The 26,216-nt window shown below is 42.2% G+C and overlaps 1 protein-coding gene across 2 annotated transcripts in view; it reads right to left on the reverse strand.

The window, feature by feature from the left end:
• Window positions 1-11,138, reverse strand: part of LOC122070379 (probable acetyl-CoA acetyltransferase, cytosolic 2) — a 39,770-nt gene extending 28,632 nt beyond the window's left edge. Inside the window, exons 1-2 of one of the 2 annotated variants that reach the window (XM_042634524.1) lie at window positions 10,947-11,138; window positions 10,793-10,853 (exon numbers count right to left, since the gene is read on the reverse strand). The gene's annotated coding sequence lies outside the window, so the exon portion shown is untranslated. The remainder of the gene's footprint in view (window positions 1-10,792; window positions 10,854-10,946) is intronic. The other variant, XM_042634525.1, reaches the window with a different exon arrangement.
• Between the last annotated feature and the right edge of the window lie 15,078 nt (window positions 11,139-26,216).

Genomic DNA, 26,216 nt, shown 5'->3' on the forward strand with positions numbered 1-26,216 from the left:
TAGAGAGGATTCCCCATCCTATAAAGTTACCTCCTTGACTGCTGAACCTGAACCCTTACCCCCTTTAACGAATAAAACCTCCACCGACACCCCTTTTTCCTCTTCTAACCCTCCCTCCTCTGAAACCAACGTGTTAGTTCTGTCCACCGACTCTGATCCTCTCTCCTCCGTCTCCTTTCAAAGCTACCTTGTCCTCCCTCATCTCTTACTTTATTAGCACATTCGACCTCTCAGACCCATCTCTCTTCTTCTATCCCCCCCTCCCTCTAGCCCAGCCTCCCTCCTCGGCCCAGTCCAGTTCTCTCAACTCTTTTAATTCCGGCCCACCCCTCCCCCTTGGCCCACCCCTCCTTGGCCCACTCTTGCAACCCAACACTTACCCTAAACTTCAACCCTTTAACCCAATTGCCTTCCTCCTAGACCTCCTCCTCCGACCTGACTACCTCTTCTCCTTCACCCAACAGATTATTTCATGACTCCGACCACCTCATCGCATCGCGAGCTCCCCTCGCCTCCATTAACGCTGCCCCGGCTATCCTGCAAGCCTCTCTCATGGCTGTCGGAGCTCCCTCGAATGCCTCTCTAACCACACCTGCTCCGCAAGCTCCCCTCGTCCCTACTGTCGTCGTCCTATTTCGGTTGCGAGCTCTTCTCGCCCCTAAAGATGAAGACCATGTTGTTGCTACTGCCACATGTGTTCCGTGAGTCCCTCTCGCCTCTGCTAGAGTCACCCCGACCCTTCTCCTTGCCATGTCTGCAATCCTCCAAGCTTCCCTCGCCTCTGCGGCAGCTCCCCCCCCCCCCATTTGGCCCCATCTCCGACACCATTGGCCCTCTGCCAGGCGCTCTACAAGTTTTAAGTGAATCGATGGGAATCTCCTCTCCCCCGTGAAGGTCTCCAACTGTCCCAGCTACCTCCGGTCACTATTAGCACGCCTGCTACCACTTCTACGGCTCATACAAACCACTTTCCTCTTGGTTATGGGAACGGCCATCCTCCCTCTACTTCGGCAACCCCCTCCACCACCACCAACCGCCACCGCTTAGCCCCTCCTGCTCCCCCCAAACCGAAGTTGCCTCCCAAATCCTTAAGGCCTCCTGCAGCCTTTAAGCTCAGGCTGCAGTTAACTGCCACCAAGCCCTCGTTGTCTAGCCCTGCGCAGCCTTCCCCTATATAATAATACCACCGCCACAAGATCTCTTCTGCTACTGGCCAACGGCGATCCTCCTCTAGCTCTCTTGAGCTTCTGACCCTATCCCCCATTAATTCCAAATGACCCCTAGTCTATTTGGAATGTCCAAGGCCTCAACTCCTTGGCAAAGCATGCCACCATCCGATCTCTTATTATATCTTCTCATGCCCCCCACTGTTGTTTTCTGGAAACTAGTGTCCTTGAGCCCAATGCTTCTCGCACTATCTCTTCTATAGCCCCGACTTGGTCCTTCCTAATCCTCCTTGCAAACTATGTAAATTGCCCCAATGGCCAGATCTAGATCTTGTGGAACTCCCTCCTTCTCCACATCACTTCCCCTGCATCCTCCCAATCTATCCATCTCTCTATCTCTAACATTCATGGTGCTAAATGTTGCTTCCTCACCATTGTCTATGCCCTCAACTGTGCCTCTGAGAGACTTCCCCTGTGGAATGACCTCTGTTCCTTCTCCTCTTCTATTGATCCCCTGCCCTAGGGGATTGTTGGCAACTTCAATGTGGTCAGATTCGATCATGAAAAAATTAGGGGTGACCCCATTAACCTCCATTCTGTTGAGGACTTCAATAATTTCCTTGAGGATATTAGCATGAATAACCTTCATTCGTCCAGCGCCAAGCTCACTTGGCATAACCGCAGGGGTAATGCCGATCGGTTGCTTGCAAGCTTAACAGAGCCCTCATCAACTAAGCCTAGTAGGCTTCTCTCCCTTCTTCTCGTGCCACTTTTGACCCTCCTAACATCTCTGACCATTGTCCCATCTCTCTCCTACTTTAACCTTCCACCTCCTTCAGACCCAAACCATTTGACATCTGGACCCTCCACACTGATTTTTTCCCTCTCATCCATAAAGCCTAGAACACCCCTATTCATGCCTTCTCCTCCCCTCTCATCTCCTCCAAAAAGCTTAAAAATGTCAAGGCTGCCCTCAGGTTTGGAGCTCCATATGCTTTAGCAACATCTCTGACAGAACTTCCTCTTGTGAGGTCAGACTTGAAGCTATCCAAGCAAGGCTCCAATTTGAACTTCACAATCTAGCCCTCGCCAATGAGGAAAAGTCTCTTTCCCTTGAGCTCTCCCTCATCTTGTCCCAAAAAGAGAGTTTCCTCATGCAGAAATCCCGCATCAAGTGGTTGGAGCTAAGAGACTCCAATTCCGCTTTTTTCCACCGATCCATCAAAGGTCGGATCAATGCCAACTCCATCTCCTTGTCACCTCCAAAGATGGATCCTCCCTCCAAAATCCGGAAGACATCAAATCTGAGGCCTCCTCTTACTTCTCTAATATGTTTAACCCTCTTTCCTCTTCTTCCCAATCCCCCCCTTCCTCCCTCTCTGATCAACAAATTCATCCCTAACCACCCCCTCCCCCCCCCCTCTAATCCATTCCTTTTGATGATGAAATCACATTCGCTATCCTCTCTCACAAGACTAATAAAGCTTTTGGGCCAAATGGATTAAGTATGGGGTTCTTCACCTCTTGTTGGGATATCATCAAGGTTGACCTCGTCCGGGCTATCAAGAGCTTCTTCGATCCCAGCCAAATCAATGGTGTAAACCATACCTTCCTTTGTCTCATCCCCAAATCTAAAAGGGCCTCCTCCATGCAGGACTTCACACTAATTTCCCTTTGTAACTTGGTTTACAAATTCATTACCAAAAACCTTTCTCTCTACATCCAGAGGGTCATTGACTCCTTAGTCAATCAAAACCAGTTCGCCTTCATTTCCGAAAGGAGCATAGCCGACAACATCATCCTATGTCATAAAATTGTCAGAGGCTTTGACCGCAAATCTTATGGTTCTGCGGCTCTCAAAATTGACATTCGTAGGGCTTTTGACTCCATCCAATAGGATTTCATATCCAAAGTCCTGCTCCAAATTTCCTTCCCCCGAACTTTGTCTGTTGGATTCTCACTTGCATCTCCAAACCTCGGTTCTCTGTTTTGTCAATGGAAGCCAGGCTGGTTATTTCTCTTCCTCTGTGGGCATTTGCCAAGGTTGCCTCCTCTCCCCATTCCTCTTCTCCCTTGGCCTCGAAGTCCAATCCAGATCCATCCAATCCTCTATTAATCTCCACCTCATCTCCCCCATTCCTAAATTCAAACCTTTTTCCCTGACCCACCTCGCTTTTGCAGATGATCTTATGATCTTTTCAAAACCTGACCCCCTCTCCATCTCCTCCATCATGTCTTCCTAAAGGTGCCTAAGTTTCTCCAACCCTCCAGTTGGAATTCTGTCTGTCTCCCTAAAGCCGAAGGCGGCCTTGGCTTAGGCGCATCAAAGACATGAACTCAGCCGGCATTCTTAAGCTGATCTGGTGGATTGCTTCCAAGCAAACAACATATGTGTCTCCTAGGTCTACTCCCATCTCCTCAAGCTGAACTCCATTTGGACCACCACTCAGGGTCCGGACTCCTCCTGGGTCTAGCGTGGCATCCTCAACTTAAGGGCCTTGGCTATAGAAGCTATCACATACTCTATTAGGAATGATGCCTCCACCTCCCTCTGGCTTAACCCTTGGCAGCCATCCGGAGTTCTCCTCCACTCTATCAGCCCCAGGACCGTCTACTCCTTGGGGATGGATTGGTTGGCTACAGTCTCGTCCGTCCTCCCCAATAATGGATGGGCCCCCTCCCTCTCCCCCTTCCTTGGCATCTGGGCCTCTCTCCCCCCTCTTTCCCCTGGCCATAGTGGGAGGGAGGACTCCATCCTCCAAAACCCTTCTCCCTCTAGGATGTTCAGCTTCTCCTCTGCCTGAAACTATGTCAAACCAAAAGCCCCTCTTGCTCTTTAGCGCAAAGTCCTCTGGTTCAAAGGTCATATTCCCCATCATAGCTTCACGGCATGGTGGGCTATCCCCAACTGCCTCCCTACGCATTCTTTCTCATTTACTGTCATATCCAGGTTTCACCTGTTTGTTGTCCTTGCATGAATAGGAACTAAGGATTCTGATCATCTTTTCTTATCCTGCTCCTTCTCCTCCACCTTATGGAAGAAAGTCCTTTCTCGATGTCGGCCCTCTAGTAGAATAGTCCTACTTCTCAGTAGGGAATATATCTGAGTTAAAATGACCTTTCACGGTTCCACCATTTGTGATACTACCGATAAGTTTGTTTTTTATGCCACTATCAACCACCTTTGGATGGAGCGGAATCTGTACAGATGGACGTCCAACTCTCGCTCCTTCGACAATATTTGGAATGCCATATACTTCGACGTCAACTCCAAGCTTGTTGCTCTTCCCCACAGTTCGGCTACTGGCTTCCCAAGGAACATGCTTATTGTTGCTTCCTGGGGCCTTTGCCCTTCTATCCTTTCCCCCCTCCCCCCTTGATGTTTTGTATCCCCTAATTGTTGCCCCCCATTTTTTTTGGGCTACTTCCCTTGTTTGGCTTTATCAGCCTCTCCCCCCCCCCTTTTTCCCTTATATATTCTTCTTTCTCGCTTTAACATATTTTTATTCATCCAAAAAAAAAAAAAAAGCTTAAGTTAATATTGGCTACAGGGGAAAAAAAGTAAGAATAAAACACCACCAACATAACAAATGAGTAAAAGACATTGTTTTTTATTCTACGCAAAGGAAATTTTTACAAGTGGCTTAGCCCTCTCATCATGGTACAAGGGTTTCGACGAAATTGCGGGAAACCTACCGAAATATTTCAGTTTCCCAAAGGGTCGAAATGAAACCCAATGCAATACTGAGAAATGCACAAATTTCAATCGAAATTTTGAGGTTTCAGAGAAAATTGGTCGAAAGTTCTGTTTCGACAAAATTTGGTTGAAACAATACTTTGGCTTAAGTTTAAATAGCACATTTCAAACGAATTTCGACCCATTTCTTACATTTCTCCTAGTTTCGACTCATAAGCTACGAAAACCCAATCTTGGTGCTTTTTGGCCGAATCACTGCTATAAAAGTTTGGAACAAGTACATTGGCATTAAAAAATACAATAAAAGGTTGGAACAAGTACTGTCGAAGCTACAATTGCCGCGTTATTGGAAGATTTTGTGTAAGATTCAAAGTTGGTGGTATATGAGTATATTACTTTTCATAATAAATTATTTTTGCAAACAGAAATAATATTAATACTTGGTGATTGGCAAACAATTTTTTATATGTACACTATTACCAACTTAGCTCTTCATCATCATTACCCTCTGAGTATGAGGGTCAATCACACAACTTCCTGTTCCTGGCCCCAACCATACATGCCAGTGTCGGTTCCACAACCACCAAACATGCTGGTGTCAATTCCACATCTAGTAGCAATGTCTCTTAATTGAGTTCCTCACGATTCAGAGATCCATACCCTAGGTCCCTAGGTTATGGTACCTAACGTATGTTGAATTCCATTTATATAACTGTTGTGGAGGGCTTCGCGCATTTCTTCCACTATACTACGACATGGCCAGCTTTTGTGACAGTTGAGGGATAACTTGGTTTGGCAATAGCAACAACATTTTGGTTGTTTTGATCCTTCCCAGAACTCGGTGTGGTACTAGGAATCTAAAACTGTAGGATGGGCAGAGGGGTGACTTGTTGTTTGTATTATTGACTCCGATATCTTTGACTCTTTGTACCAAAAAATGATTGATGTATGATTTATGAAATAATTCATAATTTGATGTCAATTCATTCCTGCTGCATATTTAAATTGTTTTACGTGAATTATATTTGTTTTAATACTAAACCTTGTGCGGAATAGGCCATATTAGATAATGTATACAGCATACACTACCAACCTAGGATTCAAAGTCAAAACTACTATTTTGGGTGTGAGTTTTTAAATCTAAGGGTTCCACTATGTTTAGAGGACCAAAATATGGTTTCTCACAAGTTTCAGATCCTAATTTTGGTCATTTAGCCCTAAAAACCCACAATCAAAACTTGCTGGAAAAATTAAGTTTCAACCGAAAGGTTTCGGTCAAAATCAAGTCAGGCTCAAAATTGAAACCTAGAAATATGCCTCTAGTAGCCCATCAAGTCAAGTTGTGCACCTTTGAAACTCAATTCATGCCCAAAACAAGGCTAAAAAGAAAGTATCTTGGAAGTATTTAAATTTTATTTTCAAAGGAGAAGTTCATTTATGTTTCTCCTTTTATATAATTGGCATCAAAAGAATCAAAAAATATATTTATAAAACAAAGGAACTATCTTTGAGATTCTTTCTCATATTCCTATCATAGTTGTCATGGTGCCAGGGCGAACCAAGGCATTGGAGGTCTGTCTAAGCGCTTAGGCGAGAAGGCACCCACCTTATGGCAAACAAGGAAACCAAGTGTTATTTTTTATTTCCCTCTTTTCTAAAATTATTTAGTAAGCTACATATACCTTGTATCATAAAAAATCAACATTAAGTCACATTGAGTCATTAAAAATAAACATTTAGCCACATCAAATCATAAAAAATCAACATTAAGTCACATTAAGTAATAAAAAACCAACATTTAGAGAAATGCTTTTATTCTATAATAAGTTTAACCGGTCAAATGATTTTATTTTTACATGAGACTTTTTTTTTTATAAATAAAATAATTCATAACCAAGAGAGAAGAATATACAAGGGAAAAGGGCAGGAGGGGAGGCCTAAGCCAACAAATAAAAAGAAACCCGCCCAAAGGCCAACAGGAACTGAGACAAGCCACAACTAACTAAAGAACATGATACAAAAAGGGGGAGGGAAGAGAATCCAAGAGCATCCAAAAGAAGGCAAGAAGCCATCAAGGGGGGTGGATGAGGTCGACCTGAAGGTTCCAAGAGGCTATAATGTGGGAGTTCCAGGGGGAGATGGTGACAGGGCGGGGATGAAGGGATTGGGCTTTAGAGGAAACATCAAAGTAAATACCTTTCCAAATCTTATCCGGAGATCTAGATTTGGGGGTCCATCTACGGATGCTTCTCTCCATCCAAAGATGACTAATAGTTGCACAAAAAGCCAGTTTCCCAATGATGTCACAAATGGAAGGACCAAAGAAGGTCATGTCAATCCAGATCCATTCTCTATCAAGAGGGAGAATGGATCTTGAAGCCAACCAACATTTGGAAAGAACAGATTTCCAAATGAGGGAGGAGAAGGGGCAGGAGAACAAGAGATGGGGGATATCCTCAACTCCATTGAGGCATAGACAACAGGAGGGATTAGCTGGGATGTTGCGGTGAATGAGAAAGGATTGGGTAGGAAGGCAGTTTGATAAACAACGCCAAAGAGTGAAGCTATGACGGGGGATGTGGCCTTTGAACCAGACCACCTTGTGCCAAGGAACGACCAGAGACGAGATACAGATGAAGGACCAAGCGGAATAGGAGAAGTAGCCATTGGAGGATGGGAGCCAAATACACTTATCTTCTCTTCCTCTATGGCCGGGGGGAGAGGAGGGAGGGAGGTCCATAGGTCTTGACGAGGGGGGAGGAGACTGAGGGGACCAGCCGGCAGGGGAGAGAATAGAGGAAACAAGAGCATTAGAAGGGAGGCTAGAATAGTAGATGACTCTGGGGGGAGACGAGGCGAGATAAGATGCCCGAAGGATGCCAGGGGTCGTTTCAGAGGGAAATTGATTGCCCATTTCCAATGGCATAGGAGATGGTCGGGAGGGCAATGGGCCTATGGACAAGAATCTTCCTTCAGATTCAAGAGGCATCTGAGGTGAGAGAGGCAGTCCAGATGGAATTATACTTGAGAAGACCAACATAAAACCAACTTTCCAACAAGTCTAAGATTACTTAAATCTAAGTTGTAATGACAAAGTTATGTTTATGTCAAACTTATTTTAAAGTGCGCGAATGTTGTTAAAATCATCTAAATGAAAATGATTTTATGGATATCATAACAAAAAGATTATTTTACCGACTTTTGGTCTTTAGCTATGTTTTAACATGACACGATTTATAAAATTTTCATAATTAAAAAAAGCCCCAATATCTAAAACTTGAAAATCGTCCTTACAACCAAAATCTAGTTTTTGTTCTTGGACTGGGAGGTTGACTTTTTATCCTTTTGGAATTTGATTTTGAAACTATTTTTACTGAATTCAAATAAAAGATATTTGTTTATTTATGAATAATAAATTACATAAATGAAATAAAAAATATAAAAACATTCACTTAAATGTAATTTGGCATAAATAAGCCAGACCAAAGCTTACAATAAGTCGACATGTAGTTCACTAAGGCGACAGTTGCCTAGACCCCAGACAAACAGCCTGGACGCCAGGCGACGCCTTGCCAACTATGGGAGGAAGGTGCAAAACTAAGATGAATAGCACATTATGGGTTTTAACAACATTCAAAGGTTTAACTCCCTATTTATTTCACCAGGGACCCGTGTGCCACAACTCTTATTATCACATATACACTTCCCATGGTCGCAGAGATCAGCTTAGCCTCTCTCCCCTAAAACATAGAACATTTTAGACAATTTACCAGGATGTTGTTAGGGATAATTATTTCTTGTTTCATATCCCTTCAATGACAAAACTGCCTGCTCTTAATCAAAGGAATGATGTGAAAGGACTAGACACCACCCACTCAGCTGCCATTGCACTTCCTTATCAACGCAGCCATCCAATGAATCCCAGAACTGTACTGAAATTAAGAAAACATCACTCTACCAAGCTGCGCAGACAGAATAAACACATTTCAAATTTTTAAATGATGCATTGTCTTGAAGGCAAAAGCAGCAGCGTGAGGGGGGGAGGGAGAGAGTGGTTTCTCTAGCATAAATAAGCATCCACATAAAAGTACAAAAATTCTATAGCATATTTTACACAAAGCAGGAAATTGATGGATCCTTTACCTCCCCTCCTGTAGAAAAGTAACCCTAAAACTATGCAGAAGACAATGGAAAAAACAAAAACAAACAATGCACACAGGTTTACGAGGTTCGGCAAAATTGCCTACTTCCTCGGTGAGATGAGATCCTGCTTCACTATCAACCGAGAATAGGGTTACAGCCAGGGTTTAAAGTATCTTCGATACCGATACGATACCCTCCGATACGTATCTTAAATTTAGCCGACCGATACGATACATGGAATTTTTAAAATTCTCTCGTATCGATATTTATCCTACGATACATACCGATATGCACTGATACGATACAATACATACCAATACTCTACGAAAAATATAAAATCGAGGTGAAATGTACGTTTCGGTATGTATCAGTGAGTATCAGTACGTATCGATATGTATTGATATAGTGCGCTACGGTCATATAATGGCCAAGATGGGTAATTTTTTAGGAAAAAACACGATTTTTTGAGGGATTTTTGCTCCAAAGTTGATCCCAGCCATATTTCTCTCTAACTAAAGTGGAAATCAAGTTTGGGAACAAGGATTTTACATTTATGGGACAACTACAAACCTCGAATTCTTAGTGCGATACCAACAATTTAATGTTTATGCATAATACATATTATCAATAGCTTTTTTTAACAAATTTTTTATGCAAAAGTGTTTCCTATCCATTTATGTGCATATCTTTAACGTATCTTAGTGTATCTCCGATACGATACGATACCCTCCAATATGTATCTTAATTTTGGCCGATCGATACGGTGACCGATACCGATACTTTAATCCTTGGTTACAGCGCTAATCCTCACACCTCTCAGTATTTCTTGCATTACAGAGAAAGAAAACCTTCACTATGAATATATAGCGAAAAACCCTAATCCGAAAAGTACAAAACTGCCCTAAATAAAAAAATTCAAGCGGGGGGTTGTGCCCCCCTACACCCCCCGCTATGCAGGGGGCATCCTACCCCTTTGCAACCCCCACGGCCCGCTAACCGACTGACGGAACTGCCGTCTTGCCTATCGAGGTGTCTACACCAATACTTCCTGGATTAAACTGTGACGGAATCCAAGACATCGTACACCAACATCCCCCCCCAAATGATGGGAGGAAAGCATAACAATGCGGATTCTCATTCTTGACTTTCTCGGGGTAAGGCTGTGTAGTTCTCACCCCCCGAACCTGCACATGCAGGAGCCTCATGCGCCGGGTACACTCTTTTTGATACAAATTCTCAGCCTTTTAGTTCAAAAAAGCCACTGGTCATTGTCTCTACTCCAGTCTCAAATAAAAGAATAATTCAGCACCACCTCTTGACCAAACCAAGGCATCATCTCCTTCCGATTTCTTCCAAATAAGAATATCCGATTTCATTATTTCATTATTCTTCCGGACTTATTAATCATCAATTCATGATTTTTAACCGGCAACGAAGTTGCAGAACACAAAAATATAACACAGCAGAACAACTAAAGACTGGGAATGTCGCAAATCCAAAAGACTATCATTAGCATGATTCTTGCTCCAATCTTTATTTGCATATACTTTTAGTATAGCATGGGAAGGCACAAACCCAAGTGATTTCTTCCTCTCCTTCCTAATTTTGTTATTTTCTTTTGAAAATTACTCAAGCCAGACCTGTGTTCGGGTTACAGTAACAAGCTAGCTCATATAAAACCCAGAGATACCAGACAACATCTCGAAATCCATCTTCAATAGAGAAAAGAAAAAACAGAATAATAATTTAAAAAAAAAAAAGGGGGGGGGGGGGGAAGTGCACATACAGTGAAAATCTTCTGAATCTAACCGGCTTCGTAAATAGCCACAGCAGAAATCAGAACAATCCTGCCCAATGATTAAAGCAAATAAATTTGAATCCAATTCCAAAACAATCCAGACCAGATGATTAAACAAAAATCGAGAGAGTGAGAGAATAACAAGTGATAGGTCGGTTGGAGCAACTAGATGTCAAGGTTTCGGCGGTTGCACGCTGCGCGCGGGACGGAGGAGATGATCGAAAACCGTCCGGAATAGGAGTTGAGACAGAGATGGACCAAATCAGACAAGAGGGCTGTTAATGAGGAATGCTGGCATAAGCAATTTGCCACCGTATATGGCCTACGGACGTCACGATTTTCATAATCATCAGGAACGGGAGCACCCGGGCACACACTTGAACACAGATGTGTGCCCCCAAAAAGACTCCCAACCGTCGGATATGCCTTTGGAGCTCAGCGCGGCTCATTTCAATGCGATTGGTATCAGCCGATTGGCCTATCAGCTTGGATTCGATGGATTTACCCTTAATTTTTTATTTTTTAAAAGTCAATTTCTTTATAACATTTTTACCCTTGATATGTATAGAGATATGGAATCGGTCTAGAATCAGGATTGGTACTAGTCGATACCAATATAATTCAGGCGATTCTCCTAATACCGATTTGATTCCTTCAACCATGATCGACATACAAGTTCACAACCAATTCCTGCAGACCAGCACATCACGTGATGTCCTACTTGTCATGTTGCGTGCAACCCAATTTGTTAACATAGATTCGCACGTTAATTTTTGCACAGATCTAGTGTTGGAAATGTGTTCATCAAATCAATATTTATATCAAATATACAAGAGGAAAATGGTGGGAATGCTAACGGATCATGCGAAAATTATGCTAGCATTTGTTGACTATTAGATTATATAGTTTAAATCTATGCCATTGATGAATGTACATAACTATATCCAACTTAAATGATATATAGGATTTACACATAGTACCTACCGGACAGGCCAATACCTGATTGGATACCGTGAACTAAATCCTTCCTTTGTTTAGGAACTTCTCCGCCCTTATTGGCGTCTCTTCTCCACCAAAGCATGCTTCCCCTCCCTATTTCCCTGTTACTTTTTGTGTGAACCAACAACACCTACCCGTGCCATCACCTCTCACTCCCCCACCACTAGATCTTCCATTACGCAATAATGTTGGCTATGAAGAGGGCATTACTGATGAAGAAGATGTTTTTGTTGTTGATGAGGACTTTGAAGATCGTTTGGAACATTGTGTAAACCTCACATTGGCAGAATATGGGTTTCCACGATGCCCATATCGCAGACAATTTGTCACTAAAGCCTTGACTTCAGCAGTTTATCCTGTAATGATTTCCCCATTAAGGCCAACTACTTATCTCTTTCACTTTCAGCACCCTATGGATCTCCACATTGTCCTTAATTGTACTCCTTGGTCGGTTCTTGTAAATCTCATTGTTCTCGAACGGTGGAAACCATCCAAAAATTGGTCTTTTCAACCTTAGATATATGAGTACAGATACATGATCTATAAGAAGAACTTTAGGATAACCAACTAGTCTCCATGTTAATTCAGAAGGTGGGTCTAGTTTCGAGGTTGATGGTGATTTCAGGAGTTCAATCCAAACAATGTATTCATTTCTATAGAGAAAGGGTGCAACTAGATATCAGCAAACTTCTCAAGGATGTTATTCTGACAAGGCGACGCATTAGTGAAGATCAATCTGTTGATAAGGTACGAGCGGCTTCCCCTCTCCCCTCTTCCCTCTTCAATTAATACTATGGTCACCTTGGCTATGAAGAGAAACAATGTGCATTGTTATTTAAAGATGAACAAAAACATTACTCATCTCATGGATGCCTTACCAATTTACCACGTCCCAATTTCTCTTATTGCCACTTTCAGCCATATCTTCTCTACCTAACACTAGACCCCCGACTTCTAAAACAAGCTATTGGTATTCTACCCTATCACACCCTCGTTCTTGCTAGTATACCAATGGTGTGAATAGGATGCTTACCCATCATATATGTCTACTAGGATCTCTGATAGCATTACCTTAACAGTCACAACCATGATACGACGGAACTAACTAAAATCAATGGAGCGGAAATCAGAGTATATATATAAATAGAATCAACTTGAATCAGTTAGGGGAGAACTAATGTTAGGTATATTACATATAATGTTAGGTATATTACATAACATGGTTTATCATTCACACAATTCACCAAAACATAAACATAATATTCCACAAGACATCATCTAAAACTACAGCATCAGAGAAGTTGGTAGCTTCACCCTCAGCTCAAAGTGTACCATATGCACAAGTATCACAAGCACAATCAAGATCGTGATCCTCGGGCTCTGGTGTCCACCAGTCACCGTCATACTTAGCCATAGAGGTAGAAGTGTCGCTGCTCATTGGCACAACGGTACCTGCATCATCATCTAAAAAAGCAACACACACGTGATGTGAGGTCTAACTAGCTCAGTGAGAGATGGGGTTCATGCAAGCATACACAAATAAGCCATGATGCAAGAATGATGTGATTCATTATAATTTTACCACTTAGCATACAACTAAGTTGAGTTCATCCTATTACGACGTATTAGGCAGTATCCATGGTCCCGAAAATCGTACATTGATCACCCAACGATACAAAACCTTGTGACTAGGAGCCCTTCCGATCCCGAAATGCAAAACCCCTGACAACCCCTCCTAGAAATCACGGCACCCGAATTACAACGTACTATGGAAGTGGCATTCCTAAAGGTTTCAACAAAGATACCACGGTGGGTTATCTAACACCTCACCCCTTGTTGGCAAAGGATCGTAGCATAGGGTATGTAGACCTAACCATAATAACCTACATGCCTTTCATAGTTACAGGTAGAATGAAATGTAATACCGGTATTACCATCGGCCACATCGCATCCATGTCCAACCTATCTAACATGCATACAATTTAGTATGGGATACATAATACCGGAATTACCATCGACCACATTATGCACCTATTTCCAAGTACGACTATGGCCATGGTACTGGAATTACCATTGGCCACACCACATATCCGTAGCCATATCTAACTCTAATGCACACTCAATGTACATGATGTACTAATCCACACGGTGAATAGTAACGGAGTCCCCCTCGGCCACATCGGATCCCATTCACACAATTGAAACATATAAACATTTCATTAATAATAAAACATGTCATACAGTTCAAATATAGAATACATGTGATTGTATTAATAAAACATGATTGCTATGGAATTATGCATACAATTCTAATAGTATAAAACACTCCAAAAGAAAGTCAGACCAACACTCACCTTGTCTGTCGACTGCGTGAGTAAATTTTCCCAAGTAAAGACGCCCTAATAAAATCACACTAGGACTCAATGCACGTGATTGTCTCTGTCCTAGGTGCAAGGGAAACATTCATTAACAAGCATCAAAAAGTACCTAAGAAGGTCCCTTAAACTTAGCAAAACTGTCAACTTTGATAGTACAATAGACCCACTGATAGCAAGCCACAGATAGGTGACTATTCCTACCAGTGGGTTCTATTAGCGAGGGAAACAATGGCTAATTTGGGTTTCCAAAGTCATCGGAAGCTGGCCACCGATGGGAGGTGGTCCTGCCAGTGGGTTCTTGCAGGTGACCAACCTAGAAGTTCAGAAACTTCATGAGACCTTACTGTCTCAAGTCCAATTATTGGGAATTGTTCTATGGGGATTATAGAGGGTCTTCCCACTTTTTATTCTTACCTAGTTGATCGCATTTCCACCGAGCCGTTTGGAAGTTACGCCAAATAAACAGTCAAAACCCTAACTTCCTTATTTGGGTCAAAATAACCCCGAAGTTCGAGCAACTCATTTTGAGCTAAAAAACATGTGGGGGAGTGCAATGCACACTACCTCGGCTTACCGGGGTCGAGGCATACCCCTCCAACTTGGAAAAATCTCAGTTTAGTACCTACCAAAAACCCAAATTGGAGAAGAACTACGGTTGGGGAAGGTGTATACTTACCTTCGAAGGTAACCAACAACAATTGGGGCAACCAGGATCTTCCTCTCCCTTCCTTTCTTTTCTTCTCCTTCCTTTCTCTCCCTCTCTCACGTTTGCTCAGGTGAGAAATGAGTTTTGGAGCTCATTTTTGCCTTATATAGGTAGAGGCCTTAAGGCATGTTTGCCTGTGCACTGAGCCGGGTCCAAAATGGCTTAAGCCTATAGTCGGGTCATGTGGACCCACCAGCTTGGACCCACAAGGTGTGTAAATCAAGAGGGAAGGTTCTATGTATTGGAAAAGAGCTCTTGAAGAATCATATGATACAAATTCAAGAAAAAGAAAAATCATAAGATTGCTTTTCCATAAAGATGAAAGACTAATAAAGGATAATAAAATTGACATACCTTTTCGAGATATCGAACCAACCTCTGTAAAAGATTCTGCAGGAGATTATAGTAGATGATCACAATAGGATGAAGCCACAAAACATCCGAGAAAATCACAAGCAATCAGGGTGCTCACCCTAGCTGGACAGGTATACCACAACCAGGTATTTTGAGCTTTCAAAAGTCCCCTTGCATGTGTGACCTTGAGATATTTATATCTCTAGGGTGGAGATGACCAGCCATGAAGTCCCACCCCAAGTGAGATGCTAGCCATCTAATGATCATATCCAGAATGCCTCTTGGGCTTACCTTGACAATTACTAAAATATCACCAAAAGAAAAATGGAACAAAAATACAACCGGCCTATTTGATAAATCAAAATCGGTCTTTACAAAAATAAAAATAGATAATATTTTTTTAATAATAAAAACATTTTTTCGACAAAACCATTTTAATAACAAATCTTTTCAAATTGGCAGTTGTAGTACACATACACTTTTATAATTGTCAAGTCACCAACGATGGAACATTAGTCACTAAGATCAACACTCAACGTACATGAGGTCTTTCCATGGATAGATTCCACAAACCTTATGTGTACTGACCATCAAGATACTAGTCCTCATGTCTCCCATAATCTGAGCAATTTTGACTTGCACCTCTTAAACCCATCACAGTCCAGCAATGTATATGTATACATAATGCATCACTACAACGTGGCTCATCCGGATGATCATCCATAAACCAGTCTACTAATCCAGTAGACCACACAATAATGGTAACATTTAATCAATTCCATAAGCCACAAAATATATATGTCACATGCCACAAAATAAAATAAAAATGTCCAATAATTATGTGAAAAAGTGACACATATAAAAATGTGTTGGGCCAAAAAATTCCAACAATCTCCCACTTGGCCTAATACAGTCCCAAATTAATTATATGTTTCTCAAAAACACCAAAAAGGCAAGCCTTTTATAAAGGGATCAGCCAAGTTTGACTTAGATGGCACTCTTTGAACAACTACCTCCTTCTTTCTTATCACATCACGAATGTAGTGATACCGACTCTCTATATGTTTGGCACGAGAGTGGCATTTTGGGTCTTTAGTGATGACTATTGTAGAGTTGTTGTCACACAATAGTGTAATAGGTTTTTTTCAGACAATCCACTATCGATAATTCTGATAAAAACTTTCGAAATATACAACTTCCTTAGAGATTGCATTTAATGCAATATGTTCAGCTTCCATAGTTGATTGAGCAACACATTCCTGTTTCTTACTTTTTCAAGTAATAGCACCATCACATGAAGTGAACACAAACCCAGAGGTAGTTTTTCTGCTATCAACACATCCTTGATAATCTGAATCAGAATATCCAATGATGTTATGCTCATCAGAATGATAAGTCAATCTAAAGCCTTCTATTTGCTTTAAATACCTCAAGATCCACTGCATGGTGATCCAATGCCTTCTACCAGGGCTACTTTGAAAATAACTGATCATGTTGACTGCACAGGTTATATCTTGACGAGTACAAATCATGGCATACATCAAGCTTCCCACAACAAAGGCATAAGGATATAATGTCTCATTCAGCTTTTCTCTCTTAGACTTGGGATTATCTTTTTTTTTTCTTTGAAGAGTGGTTTAAGATGATTATAGGGAATTTTTCCACTCAAACAATCAGCCATATGAAATTTATTTAATATGGTATCTATATATTTCTCCTGAGACAAACTTAATCTTCTTTGCTTGCAATCTCACTCGATTTTGACACCTAAAATATAAGAAGCTTCTCCCAAATCCTTCATCTCAAATGTGTCAAATAGCCACTATTTTATTTCCATCAAAATACTTACACCATTTCCAGCAAGTAGAATATCATCAACATATAATGTAAGAATTGCAATCTTGTGACCTTCTTTCTTAACATAAATATAAGTTTCAAAAGTATTCTGTGTAAACCTCATGCCAATAACAGAATCATAAAATCACAGATTCCATTGTCGTGAAACTTGTTTTAATCCATATATGGAGTTTTCTAACTTGCATATTTTTCCTTTATCACCCTCAGAAATAAACGATGTCTTTACACCCATATGATAAAGTTCAAAATCAAAGTACGTAACCAAGGCCAAAAATAGTTCTAATAGATATTATCCTCACAACTGGCAAAAAAATTTCATCACAGTCAACACCATATTCTTGAGTGTAGCCTTTAATAACAAGTTTTTCCTTAAACTTCCAACATTTCCATGCATATCCTTCTTTATTTTGAAGATCCATTTGTAACCAACAACTTTAGTGTTCACAGATTTATCAATCAATATTCATACACCATTCTTATGTATAGAGTTGATTTCATCTTGCATTGCATCAACCCCATTCAATATAAATATAAGCACGAAGTGGCAAATCTTTCACTTGACAATTTTACCCTTTCTTTTTCATCATCTCTTCTTTCCATTATTTTTTTATTTTCTTAAATTATTGGTATCCTTTATATTATTATGTTTTAATATAATACTTAAATATTAGTTATCTCTCTCTCTCTCTCTCTCTCCTACTTCCACACAATTTTTCTCATCATCCACTTTCCTTTTTTTACTAAAAGTCATTCTCTCTTTCCCATTCTCACAAGATTTTATCCACTTTCCTTTTTTAATTAAGGTCGTCTTTGGTATCATTTTTCTTTTTGATTTTTGTTCATAAAAACAATTTTTTTTTGCGTTTGGCATCATTTATGAAACTTGTTTCTATTTAAAAAAATTGATAAAACACAAAAATCAAAAAGAGATCAAGAGTCATTTATGTGTTTTGGCCAAAATTAATTTTTAATTATTTTTGCATTGGACTTTAGTGAGCACGTGTTTAAAGCCCCAATATGGAGGGGTAAAATAGTCATTTTCTTTGTAATTAGAAATCCAAGCCCCTTGCCCCTTCTTTAGTCCAAAGTGGAAGAAGATGGGAGAAGGGAACATCTCTTCATCCATTTCTTCAAAAAATCATTTTGCATATAGGAATACCAAACTATTTTTCACAAAAAAACAATTTTTGTTAAGTAGTTACCAAACCATTTTTGTGTTTTGATAAAAAATGGTTTTCATTAATGATTTTTGTTAAATAGATAAAAATAAAAAGGAAAAATGATACCAAAGAGGGCCTAAAACTCTTTCTTTCCTTTTCTAACTAAAACTCTTTTTGTCTTTCCTTTTTTTCCCCTAAAACTCTTTCTCTCCCTCCCACTCTCACATGTTCGTTCCACTCTCTCTCTCTCTCTCTCTCTCTCTCTCTCTCTCTCTCTCTCTCTCTCTCTCTCTCTCTAAGCTCCTAAGAAGCTCAAAGCTATCAAAAGCACTAAGAAGCTCTGCCAGGTAATCTCCCTCTTGGCCTCGGATTTAAATTTTTTGCAAGAAGCATTCCACCGTGGGTAAGGAATTTTCATCTCTATTCAGTCTCTCTTTTACGAGTTAGTTTCCAAGGAAGGTTACCTGATGACCTTGGATAGGTATGTTGCTTAGGAAAATTTCAAGTTTATCGTAATGATCTCTTTGGTGAAGTACCTAGAACTTGGAACTGGCTCCTTTCATTTTCGAGATATATTGTGTTGTAGAATAGTAGAATGTCGATGGATTTTTAGTTATGAACCTATGACTCTGTAGCCACTAACCAGATCCGATTTTAAGCAAAACAAAAATAATAAAGGATTCCATCCCTCCCTAATTACTCTTCAATTGGGTATTACTTTGTTTCTATTCAACCTCTGTGTCATCCTTTTCTCACTAGAGTAAGTGATTTTATTACCCAGGTGAATGGGATTTCCCCCTCATCCGATCTTTGTTCCCTATTAGGATTGACAGGTGGTTATTGTTTTTCTTCTTCTAAATGGAACATCTCATATTGGTTTTGGGATTCGCCCTTTAGAAAAGAATGGGAGGCTAACGACTTAGATTGCAGCTAAACTTTTACAGCATAATATTCTGTCTCCAGAAGTCATCTCTAATCGGAAGGTTTGGGTTTCAGTCTGGAATCTCAAGAAGTCAAAATACAACTCAAGTTATGAACTTTTTTTTTTTGTTTTCTTGACAAAATTACATGTTCATTGTTTTCACACTTATTTCATACATGTGTATTATAGTGTGATTCTTGCAAAGGCAATTGTTGACTAATAAAATTGATGATCATTGATAGTTCTAAAAAATATTGTTACAAGCAAAGGCAACTGATGACTATTATTGTCACACCCCGTTCACACTGAACCGGAGCGGTGACCGAGTTAACACCGGTTAACCCAAACCTGCCAGCATCATCAGATACTGTATTCCACCACAGCATACGCACACTAACATAAGTTCATCAGATCAGCGGAAGACTAAGTTTTACCTGTGAATAAATCCCATATACTTGATACCCGAATTGTGATACAATAATTATATACATTTGGGCCCGAAGGCATGATATATACACAAAAAGAATAAAATTCAAATATCAAGTATATACAGGAAATCATCAAAAACCATCAGAGTTCACAGCTCGGCTCGGTTTCAAGGCTGGAGCTCAGCTCGGCATCAGGGGTTGTGCCCAGCTCGGCATCATATAGTAGAGCTCAGCTCGGCCTCAGAAATGGAGCTCAGCACGGCCTCAGAAGTGCTGTCCCGCAGCACAGCTCTCGCACAAGCAGTCAGCGCCGTGCTCTAACTCGTCAGGGGTCCACCAGTCCTCTTCAGGAAACTCGACTGTGGGACCCACCCCATGCTCCTCAGATGTATGACCTGCAAAATCATCTAAAAAAGGGGTGTACACGTGGGATGAGCTCACTAGCTCAGTAAGTAGAAAGATGGACCACACAGCAGTCCACACATCACAACACATCATATGCACTACATGCCATGCTATACATTTTAAATCACATCCACCTAAGCAACATTACTAAGTCTTTGGTTTTAGTGCTACTACAACCACAGTGCGCGTATACTCCGGGTACGAGCCGTGAACTCCCTCCCGCGATACGCCCATAGGGCTGTCGGAGAAGGCCCACCGTGAGTACTCGGAAAAGTAAAGACAATGCCGTCCACCGGCTCTCAACAGAAATGTAAATGACTGAAAATAAAGGTGTTGACTCCAGCAATTTAAAAGCAGTACGATTGGCCCTCTTGAATGTACCACCGGGGTTGCCGACTGTCCTACATGACTCGTCGGGCGTAATGCCTAACCGCCACAGTGTCCGACAACCGCGACTCCTGCTTCCCCCCAAATGGCAACCCAACACCTTAACCCTTGTTGGGAAGGGTTGTAGCACGGGATGGTGAGAATCCTAATACCGCATGCTCCTATATGACATTAGTACGACTGTATAGTGCCTCCGTGTCCCATTCCATGGGCCACCAATGCATTCGTTTCCAAGCCGACTACGGCATCTAGTCTATCAATGCATTATGCACCATGATGTCCACATTCAACATATAAACATCTCATTCAATTGGCATTTGAAAAGTAAACATAGCATATATGCACATCAATGTGTGGAATGACTAATCTATATAGCATATTCATGATGACATGACTAAATTAGATATAGTTAAATGAAATGCCAAACAAATGCCTTGAAACAAGGCCAAACGTCCTCTCTCCACTTACCTGTAGCGTACAAGGATTCCCGTTCGGTACGGGTGAGATCCGGAGCGAATCGGGTAGGATTTGGTGAACCTAACATAATTGAGCGGGGTTAGTACTTCACCATTTTAGAATCGAAATTAATGAAATCCGATGTCAAAATCGTGTTTAGAACGTCAAAAGAAGGTCACACGTCCGATTTGGGTTCGATCGGACATAAGGATCACCTTCGGGGCCACACGGGTGGGTCAGACAGGTGGGCTGTCTACCCACCGGTTTTACCCACCGGTTATGACCGGCGGGTAGGGGCCCGCCGGTTGTACCCGCCGGTTGGGCCAGGGACCCTCTTGCTAAGACCGGCGGGTAGGTACCCGCCGGTTGTACCCGCCGGTGTACCCGCCGGTTAGGCCTGAAGGCCCCCTGCCTTCTCAGGTGGGTACCCACAGGCGGGTAGGTACCCGCCGGTTGTACCCACCGGTTTTGGCGGGAAAGACACTGTTTCTTCCCCATTTTCTCCATTCTTTGGGGAATCAAATGGGGCTTTTCCCCACCCATTCTTCACACCCTCAAGGTCCTATAGGATGGTTCTAACCTAGGTCTAGGTTAGATTCAAGTGAGGGAAACCATCTTACCTTCTTTGCCCAAAAATGACTTCAAACCCTTCAAATCACTTCCAACTCACAATGCTTCTTCTACCTTGTCAATATCTCTTCAAATCCTTCAAGATCAACACATAAATCATCTATTAAACCTTAGATTCATCATTTCAAAGGGTATTTACAAGATCTCAAGAAACCATACTCGAATCAAGGGTTTAAAGCTTGGGTATGGTGAATGTTCATAAAACCCAACTTTTCTTACCTCCAACTGTAGATCTAGAGTTGAAGATTACTCTCCCGGCACCGGAATGGCAAGATCGAGCTTCGGCGCCACTGAAATCCCCTTTCTTCCTCTTCTCTCTTCCTTTCTTCTTCCCTTTCTTTTCTCTCTCCTCTTTACTTTTCTCACCAAACGTACGAGGGTAATAAATGGAAAGAAAAGAAATCATAAAGCCTTATATACTATTCCTAATTAAGTGAATAGTGCTCTTGGATGGGTCACTCAGGTGGGTGCACCCACCTGTCCTACCCACCTGAGAGCCAAGACTTGGGATTTTGACCGGGTTCGGACCTCGGCGCGAACCCCACCCCAGGCATACGATGTAGCATACGTATATACCTTAAAATACGGATATAATACCTGTTTTATCCGTACATAGCCTTATGGTAGGTGCACGTACACGGTTTGGGCACTCCCGTCTCTTCTGGCACTGGCTCGGACTTGTCGGGCCAGCCGGTGTTTAAGGTCACCCGTGCCATCATAGCCCATAAGGAACCCGCTCTAATTTCCTCTGGCTCGGTTCCTGCATGGTTAAACCGGTTCAACTGCAAAATCAGACCGGGTTTAAGAAGCGGGGTATTACATTACCCCCCCTTCTGAAAAATTTCGTCCTCGAAATTGCGTACCTGGTTGATCAAAAAGATGAGGGTACTTGGCTCGCATTTCTTCTTCTACCTCCCAAGATGCTTCTTCAAGTGAATGATCAGCCCATCGCACCTTTACATAGGAAATGGAGCGGTTGCGAAGGGTTTTCACCTTCCGGTCCAAAATTTCAGCTGGCTGTTCTGTGTAGGTCATATCAGCTTCTAGGTACTCTGGTTCCACGGGTAGTACATGAGATGGATCATGCACGTACTTCTTCAGCATGGATACATGGAATACATTGTGAACATCCCCAAGCGAAGGTGGCAGAGCAAGCATGTAGGCTACTGAGCCAACCCGGGATAAGATCTCAAATGGTCCCATGTATCTTGGGCTCAACTTCCCCTTTCTGTGAAACCTTTGCAAACATTTAGTAGGAGAGATCTTGAGAAATACCTTTTCTCCTGGCTGAAATTCAATCTCCTTCCTGCGGGTGTCCGCATAGCTCTTTTGACGGGACTGAGCTGCTTTAATCCGTTCTCTAATAACGTTGACCTTGTCACAAGTCATTTGTATCATCTCAGGTCCTAACATTCGACGTTCACCTACCTCATCCCAATACAAAGGAGTTCTGCACTTTCTGCCATATAACGCCTCATATGGAGCCATCCCAATTGTGGCTTGGTAACTGTTGTTATATGCAAACTCCATAAGAGGTATATATTCTTCCCAACTGCCACTCGTCTCCATTGCACATGCCCTGAGCATGTCTTCTAATATCTGTATGGTTCGCTCTGACTGACCATCCGTCTGTGGGTGAAAATCTGTACTCAAATTCAGTTGCGATCCCAAGGCACGCTGTAAGCTTTTCCAAAATCTGGAAGTGAACCTTGGGTCCCTATCTGAAACAATGCTCACTGGCACTCCATGTAAGCGCACTATGTTGTCCATGTAAAGTTGTGCTAGTTTGGTCATGGAGAACTTGGTCTTGATAGGAATGAAATGAGCAGTCTTGGTAAGCCGATCCACAATCACCCATATCGCATCCATTCCCTTAGGTGTACTTGGTAGTCCGGTGACGAAGTCCATTGTAATCCTTTCCAACTTCTATTCTGGTACTGGGAGTGGTTGAAGGGTACCATAAGGTCGATGCCTCTCAGCTTTCACTTTCTGGCAGGTAAGACAAGTCGCCACATACAAAGCTATGGTGACTTTCATGTTTGGCCACCAGTAACTTTGTTTGAGGTCTTTGTACATTTTGGTACTTCCTGGGTGGAGTCAGTACTCGGAGCTATGTGCTTCTCTCACTATCTTATCTTGTATATCCAAATCATCGGGTACACACAATCTGTCTCGAAACATCAATGCCCCATCACTGGCTAAAGTAAAATCTGGGTCGTTCATTGTTTGGTCTTGAACCTTAACTCTAATCCGCTGCAATTCAGGATCCAAAGGTTGCTTCATTATCACCTCTTGCCTAATTGCCGGATGCACCTGTAGAGCCGACAAGGATACCGTCAACCATTTAAGGTTTTCTGGTTGAGGTTCAAGCTCTAAGGTTGCCCCTTCATACAAGAGGGTTTCATCCATTAGCATCGCCTCTTGCACAAGTGGTGAGCTGACTGCTAAGTATGAGAGCGACACAGTCTGTGTCTTCCGACTCAATGCATCTGCCACTACATTAGCCTTGCCGGGATGATACTGAATATCGCAGTCATAATCCTTCATGAGTTCAAGCCATCTTCTCTGTCTCATATTCAAATCCTTCTGGGTGAAGAAGTATTTCAGGCTCTTGTGGTCACTGTATATCTCACACTTCTCCCCATACAAATAATGTCGCCAGATCTTAAGGGCAAAAATGACTGCGGCTAGTTCCAAGTCATGAGTGGGGTAATTCTTCTCATATTCCTTTAGTTGTCGGGATGCATACGCTATTACCTTCCCCCGTTGCATGAGAACACAACCCAAACCAACTTTGGAAGCATCGGTATAGACTGTCATTCCACCTGTGCCCTCAGGAATAGTCAGCACAGGGGCAGTCACCAACCTTTCTTTCAATTCCTGGAAGCTCTTCTCACATTCCTCTGCCCAGTGGAATTTCACACCCTTTTTAGTCAACTTGGTCATTGGTGCTGAGATCCGAGCAAAATTCTCGATGAAACGCCGGTAGTATCCAGCCAAACCCAAGAAGCTTCTAATTTCAGTAACATTCTTGGGGCTTTCCCATTCCACTACTGCTTTCACCTTAGCAGGATCTACTTCGATTCCGGCTTTAGACACTACGTGCCCCAGGAATCCAACTTGTTCAAGCCAGAATTCACACTTGCTGTACTTGGCAAACAACTGTTGATCTCTCAACCTCTGTAACACCATTCTCAAGTGTTGAGTGTGCTCCTCCTCGGTCTTGGAGTAGATCAAGATATCGTCAATAAAAACAATTACCCATTTGTCGAGCACATCCTAAAATACTCGATTCATTAGATCCATGAATGCTGCCGGCGCATTGGTTAACCCGAAGGACAACACTAGGAACTCATAATGGCCGTATCGAGTCCTAAATGTTGTTTTGGGTATATCACTGCTCTTTATCTTGAGCTGATAATAGCCGGACCGAAGGTCTATCTTCGAAAATACCCTGGCTCCCTGCAACTGATCAAATAAATCATCAATGCGTGGCAATGGATACCGGTTCTTAATGGTTAGCTTATTCAACTCCCGGTAATCTATGCACATACGCAAGCTACCATCCTTTTTCTTGACAAATAACACCGGGGCACCCCAAGGTGAAACACTCGGGTGAATAAACCCCTTTTGCAATAGTTCTTGCAACTGCATCTGCAACTCCTTCAATTCAGCTGGTGCCATCCTATATGGAGCCTTAGATACTGGAGCTGCTCCAGGAGTCAAGTCTATGGCAAACTCCAACTCCCTATCAGGTGGTAAATGCATCAGATCATCTGGGAAAACATCGGGAAACTCTTTAACCACCTTTACTTCTTCTAGAGGTGTAACTCTTGCATCAACATCGAGTACCGAGGCTATGAAACCCTGACATCCACTTTCTAGCAACTTTACCGCTTGTAGAGCGGAGACAAGGTCCTTCCTCACCCTTTTCATTGTATCTGCTCGGTATACCCACTCTTTCCCTTCGTCATCTGTTACCTTAATCAGCCTTTCCGCACAGATCACATTAGCTCGATGAGCCGACAACCAATCCATACCCAATATAACATCAAAATTCTACATATTGAATTTAATGAGTTGTGCATCAAAGTTCTTCCCACTAATCTCCACTGGGCACGGCCCATACACTTCCTTCAAATCTCTTAGATGCGAATGAATGAGTAGCTCCTGAATCAAATAAAACATAGGCTGGTATGCCCGATATGGGTAGGATACCTAGTATAACAATGCATATAATTTCAGCAGGTCATCAATATGAATCATAATGAATTTCTTAATTTAAAATGTACCTGCTACTACTTCTGTACTAGCCTCAGCTTCCTCGGCCGATAGACCATACATCCTTCCCTGCGGTTGACTGCCTCGAGGTAAGGGAGGTCGGTACGCAGAGGGCTGACTGGAGGGCAAGGCTGGTCTTGCCCGACAGTCTTTCGCATAATGCCCATATGAATGGCAATTGAAGCAACGAATCTGAGATGTCGGAACCGGAACGGGGCCCCTCTGCACTTGACCCGTTGCAGATGGTGGTCGAGGTGGCCTTGGAGCTGTAGGTGCCACACTAGTGTTCGGGCAAAAAGAGGTAGAACCCGAACCACCAACTGGCCTAGGAGGGTAGCCAGATGGCCTATAGGGCTGCCTATACATAGGCCCAGAACTGTATGATCCGCGGTATGCTTTGGAGGAATTTCCCACATCTGGGAATAGATTTATTCTCTTCCACAGTCCAG

Source organism: Macadamia integrifolia, unplaced genomic scaffold (assembly GCF_013358625.1).
Source record: "Macadamia integrifolia cultivar HAES 741 unplaced genomic scaffold, SCU_Mint_v3 scaffold90, whole genome shotgun sequence".
Classification (NCBI taxonomy): Eukaryota; Viridiplantae; Streptophyta; class Magnoliopsida; order Proteales; family Proteaceae; genus Macadamia; species Macadamia integrifolia.